This window comes from Aegilops tauschii, chromosome 6 (genome assembly GCF_002575655.3).
Source record: "Aegilops tauschii subsp. strangulata cultivar AL8/78 chromosome 6, Aet v6.0, whole genome shotgun sequence".
Taxonomy (NCBI): Eukaryota; Viridiplantae; Streptophyta; class Magnoliopsida; order Poales; family Poaceae; genus Aegilops; species Aegilops tauschii.
The window spans coordinates 329,209,860-329,216,620 of record NC_053040.3 but is presented as its reverse complement, the minus strand read 5'-3'; positions in this window follow the sequence as shown (position 1 = coordinate 329,216,620).

The following is a 6,761-nucleotide window of genomic DNA, read 5'->3' as shown; positions in this document are numbered from 1 at the left end:
CTGTTGTTCATGCTATAATTGTATTAACTGGAAACCGTAATACATGTGTGAATACATAGACCACAACATGTCCCTAGTAAGCCTCTAGTTGACTAGCTCGTTGATCAATAGATGGTTATGGTTTTCAGACCATGGACATTGGATGTCATTGATAACGGGATCACATCATTAGGAGAATGATGTGATGGACAAGACCCAATCCTAAGCATAGCACAAGATCGTGTAGTTCGTTTGCTAAGAGCTTTTCTAATGTCAAGTATCATTTCCTTAGACCATGAGATTGTGCAACTCCCGGATACCGTAGGAATGCTTTGGGTGTACCAAACGTCACAACGTAACTGGGTGGCTATAAAGGTGCATTACAGGTATCTCCGAAAGTGTCTGTTGGGTTGGCACGAATCGAGACTGGGATTTGTCACTCCGTATGACGGAGAGGTATCTCTGGGCCCACTCGGTAATGCATCATCATAATGAGCTCAATGTGACTAAGGAGTTAGCCACGGGATCATGCGTTACGGAACGAGTAAAGTGACTTGCCGGTAACGAGATTGAACGAGGTATTGGGATACCAACGATCGAATCTCGGGCAAGTAACGTACCGATTGACAAAGGGAATTGTATACGGGATTGATTGAATCCTCGACATCGTGGTTCATCTGATGAGATCATCGTGGAACACGTGGGAGCCAACATGGGTATCCAGATCCCGCTGTTGGTTATTGACCGGAGAGTCGTCTCGGTCATGTCTGCATGTCTCCCGAACCCATAGGGTCTACACACTTAAGGTTCGGTGATGCTAGGGTTATAGAGATATTAGTATGCGGTAACCCGAAAGTTTTTCGGAGTCCCGGATGAGATCCCGGACGTCACGAGGAGTTCCGGAATGGTCCGGAGGTAAAGATTTATATATGGGAAGTCTTGCTTTGGTCGCCGGAAAAGTTTCGCGCATTATCGGTATTGTACCGGGAGTGCCGAAAGGGGTCCGGGGGTCCACTTGCCCCGGGGGGCCACATGGGCTGTAGGGGTGTGTGCCTTGGCCTATATGGGCCAAGGGCACTAGCCCCAAGAGGCCCATGCGCCAAGAGATAAGGGAAAGGGAGAGTCCTAAAGGGGGAAGGCACCTCCTAGGTGCCTTGGGGAGGATGGACTCCTCCCTGGTCGCACCCTTCCTTGGAGGAAGGGCCAAGGCCGCGCCCCCCTCTCGCTTGGCCCTATATATAGTGGGGGGAAGGGAGGGCAGCCGCAAAAAGCCCTGGCGCCTCCCTCTCCCTCCCGTGACACATCTTCCTCCTCCCGCAGCGCTTGGCGAAGCCCTGTTGGAATCCGCTAGTTCCACCACCACGCCGTCGTGCTGCTGGATCTCCATCAACCTCTCCTCCCCCCTTGCTGGATCAAGAAGGAGGAGACGTCGCTGCTCCGTATGTGTGTTGAACGTGGAGGTGCCGTCCGTTCGGCGCTAGGATCATCAGTGATTTGGATCACGACGAGTACGACTCCATCAACCCCGTTCTCTTGAACGCTTCCGCTCGCGATCTACAAGGGTATGTAGATGCACTCCTCTCTCTCGTTGCTAGCATCTCCTAGATTTATCTTGGTGACACGTAGGAAAATTTTGAATTATTGCTACGTTCCCCAACACGAGGGGCAAGTGGGGTTGGGGAGACGAGGGGAGCCCGTGGCTTTGCCATTATCCCCTCCGGCGCCGCCGGCAAGGCGGTCTGGCGGGAGCGCGCTCGGGTGCTCGTCGCTGCAGCAGTGAAAGGGGGAATGACCCCACGGCGTTGCCCGACCGGTTGGGCCTGCTGGGCTAAGACCCAGTGGGGCAGGGGGGCTTCTCCTTTTTTTGCTCGTTTCCTATTTTTTTACAAAAGAAAAGCTTTGCAATATTTGAGCTACCCAAAAGGATTCTGTAAAATGTGGGACTTGGCCACATAATTACATTGCACTAGTTGGCACTGCCAAAAAGGATTGTGAGCCTTTTGAAATAGTTTGCCACTTTTATAATTAAAAAAAGGCATTTAAACTATTTGTTTTAGCCACTGTTTATCCAGTTTAGGCCACTTAGACATTTTGCAAAATGTTGGTTCACCACCAATATTTGTTATGAATTACATGGCACAAGATGAACATTTTAGACTTCATGTATGAGAAGTTTGAATTTTGACGTTAAATTGGATTTGAATTAGAATTGTGATTTGGATCAGGTGAAGATTAGCAACAGTAACATGATGACATGGCACCATTAACAGGGGATTACTGTAGCATGACACTGGGGGTGTTACAAATCTCCTCCACTACAAGAAATCTCGTCCCGAGATTTAAGTGGGGAAGTAAAGAGTAACTTCGAGAGAACTGACCCTTATAGGGTTAATTATCTGGTGAACAATTCAGGGAATGAGGCGAAAGTATCTCTCGAGTTGAAACTTAATAAAACATCGAGAGCAAAGTATGAAGGTGCCATAAGAAGTTTCAAGCGAGCAGCCAATCGTTCGATGCCTAATAAAAAGGTGAAAGGGTTTTAGAACAACAGAAATAAGATTGTGTTTGATACAAGAGTTGATCATCTCTAAGAAGGTGGCTCGTGATTAGCATATGAAGCCAAGTGTGAGGAATAACTTTGGAAACAGGGGTGTACGGTAGAGTCAGGTTTCGATCCTGTGGAATTGTGGGTTATGGGCCCACCATGTGGGTTAAAGTAGTAGGAAGGGCGATGATAGCAAGGCATGTCAGAGCATAGACTGTCAATGTTGGCAACAATGTTGGTACCAAGGGCGAGGGACGAAGAGAACCATTTTCCTGCTCGTTAAGACGAGGTGGACCAATATGCAAAGTTCTCATCCATCGGTGGCTACCGGAAAGTCATCAACAATAGTAACAAGGTCTTACTGACAGAGCTTGTACATCGAGGGAATTATCTTTGCTCAGACAAGTTAGATTACAAGAAAGGTGAAACAAAACAATGGAAAGGAAAATGTGATTATTATGATAATCAGACCAATGGAAAGGAAAGGTGTTTATACCCAAGTATTGGAGTATAACTTTCCCAAGGAAAGGCAGAGCATGATAGGGCTCCAAGTATTAAACCATTTAGACAAAGGGGCAAGGAATTTATGAGTTTTACCCATACAACGGTGACCGGATGATAGATCCAGAACCTTTGGTAATGTGCTACCAATGTTTTTGTCGATATTTGGAATACCACAGTCATGCTTCGTGGTAGCATTGATCTGGTGTTTCTAGTAAGGTTGGATCTAAAGATCACAAGAGATACAAAGGAACATTTCCAAGATTATCTTGGAACGTAAGGAATAACCGAACACAACCAGGTCTGCGTTGGCAGAAAGTCAAGGATGTCGTCGATGATATCACAAATCATCGAATAGCAAGGATGGTATTTCTCAACATGAATTCGATTGACATCTCTGAACAAATCAAAGTGTTGACGGTGATCATGACAAATTTTGTCGGGAGATTCTAGGAAGATGTCATCGAGCAGCGACGACAACAAACAAAAAGGGTAGATGAAGTGAAAGGCTATGAGAACCACGGATTCGACACAAGCTCGAAATCAAACTTGTTGTTCGAGATGAAATGATAGGATGAGGAAGATCGACGTAAGCTTAGCTCGTCGTCGGAAGTTGTGCTCCGGGAAGAAGGACCGGGTAGCACAGTTAAAATTAGCACGATAATGATATAGCCGATCAGGCTAGGAATGATGTGATGGAGTATCATTCCAATGAGAATTCACAAGAGGTAGTGCAATGACACAATATCCTCGAGATAACAAGGGGCAATACTCGAGGTAGATCAAAAATAGAGGTTGGACAGATGAAATGATCTGCAGAAGACAAGTATTTTAACTTGTCCGGGAAATGGAATTAAGGAGAAACTATAGTTGGAACCACGGTTATGAATGATCAAACCACCGATACAAGATGAACTTATAACATGGGGTAATCATTTTTATGAGCAGCTTCCATGATAAGTTCTACATCGGGTCCATGGGCATGAACACAAAGGTTCAAGGTCGACTCCCACTTCTTCAATGCATAACCTTTCATTCACTCCTCGTTTTTTGAATAATTGTAGTGCAGAGGATTTACCTGGCGAAGTACTAGAAGAGTAAGACTCGTGAGAACTCTCGGGTTCACACGGATTATGGAAGGCATAAGTTCAACCCATCGGGGCATTTTTACGAATCTATACAACCATCAACCAAGCAAAAGATACGAGTTCAAAAGCAGTGTATCGGAGTCAAAGCAGATGATACAATTTACCGAAGGTATTATGTATCAGGGAAAAACTCACAAGACTTTGGATGTGAAGGACATTGTCGGATAACAACCCAGCAATGGATCTGGCGATTCACGACAGAGTTGATGTGAGTATCGGTAATCAATCAGATGAAGAAGGGGATGCAAAGGCATCGGCTTATAGAAATGTCTGAATGATTCGATGCTTGGGTACAAAGGAAATTATGATTTCAAGACGAAGGATCAGAAGCAGAGGCTCTGATCAAAAGATGAGTAAGTTGAATAGACTTAGAGGTGTACCCGATCAAATCTGGATTGGGCAAGAACCAGCTCATATCTGGAAGGATGTCTGAGCCGGAAAGAAAATTTCCAAGGATTAATTGATGATTGCGAGTATTCACACACACGCTGAATCCATAGGAACAGAATGTTAATCACAAAGAATTTTAAAGAATATTGCTAGACATATGGAATTAATCTTAATGCAAGCAGGCAAGGAGAATCAAGAGCAATAGGTTGCAGAGGATTTTGAAAGATCGGATAGCATTTTCAGGTATTTTGGAAAGCATATGAACAACTGGGGATGAACGAACCCCGGTTAAGTGAATTATCCGCAGTGCAAAAGAAGCTGCAAAGCAGAAGGCACAAAGGATTCTCGAAACAACGGAGAGTACTAGGGGTATCTTGTAACAACAGGAACAACTGGGGAAGAATGTACAAGCGGCAAGGATGTTATTCACGGGGATTATCGATGGTCAGGAACTGCAAAGCAGTGGGCACAGGGTCTCGGGAAACATCGAGGAGTATCTGCAGAATCTTGTGGCGAAGCAAGCGATCATCTGTAGTGAAGGGGCTCTTCAGGAGGAAGTGGTTACGAGATCCTAGAGTCAGAGTTAGTAAAATCTTTAACCCGAATAGATGAGAGATCGAGTCCCAGAGTATAGACGAGGAATAAAAAGATCCTAATACCACCCAATTGGCGACGTGGGCCCATAAGCCACACAACCATGTTAGTAAATTTTTTTAAGTGACTAGACTCAACTTCGGCCAAGGAGTTGGAAAGGGGGCTACCTACAGGCAGTCGGCTCTGATACCAAGTTGTGACGCCCTCGATTCAATGGTACACTAATCATACACACAAATGTGTACCATCAAGATCAAGGACTCACGGGAAGATATCACAACACAACTCTAGACACAAATTTAAAATAATACAAGCTTTATGTTACAAGCCAGAGGCCTCGAGGGCTCGAATACATAAGCTCGAAAACACAAGAGTCAGCAGAAGCAACAATATCTGAGTACAGACATAAGTTAGACAAGTTTGCCTTAAGAAGGCTGGCACAAAAACAGCAACGATCGAAAAGGCAAGGCCTCCTGCCTGGGAGCCTCCTAACTACTCCTGACCGTCGGCGGTCTCCACGTAGTAGTAAGCACCGTTGGGGTAGTAGTAGTCATCGGTGGTGTCGTCTGGATCTTGGGCTCCACCATCTGGTTGCATCAACCGGAAAGAAGAAGAAAGGGGGGAAAGGGGAAGGAAAGCAACCGTGAGTACTCATCCAAAGTACTCGCAAGCAAGGATCTACACTACATATGCATCGGTATCAATGAAAAGGGTTGTATCTGTGGACTGCACTGCAGAATGCCAGAAGAGAAGGGGAAAGCCTAGCCTATAGAAGACTAGCATCTTCTGGAAACCACCATCTTGCAGCAACCGGAGGGAGTAGAATAGCATAAAGTAAAGTAGTAGAAGTGTTATCAACCTCGGCCAGAGATCCTTTCTTGACTCCCTGCGAGAAAGCAATCCCAGAGCCATACTATCCAGTTCCAATCATAATCCAATTCTCATATCCATGTCTCATCTCAAGTATCCAGTTCTAGTTGTATCGATCGGGATACAACTCCAAGTGTCCGTTACCGTAGGACAGGCTATCGATAGATGTTTTCTTCCCTGCAGGGGTGCACCAACTTACCCACCACGCTCGATTAACTCCAGCCGGACACACTTTCCTGGGTCATGCCCGGCCTCGGCCAAACAATACGCCGCAACCCGACCTAGGCTTAATAGAGAGGTCAAGCACACCGGACTAAACCTATGCCCCCAGGGGTCATGGGCCATCGCCCCGGGAACTCCTGCATGTTGCGTGGGCGGCCGGTGAGCAGACCTAGCTACCTCCTTAAAAAAAGGCGAGAGCTTACCAATCCAACCCGGCGCACAACGCTCAGTCGCATGACGTCTATTAAGCTTCGGCTGATGCATACGAGGCAGAACGCCCATACTATGCCCACGTGATGGTTAGTGCTATCAGGCCAGAGGCCCCTCAGATCAAATATCCAAATCGTAGTGGATTAGGATCGCGCGGTAACAAGCAGAGACTCACAAAAGATGTGACCCCGTCGCCCCGTCTGGAGGACTTGCGGCAAGGGCTAGGAATGCCCGGCCACGCCTCGTAATTATCTCGCGGGCACCCTCTAGGTCAACCTGTCTCCACATCACCCGTAATTAAG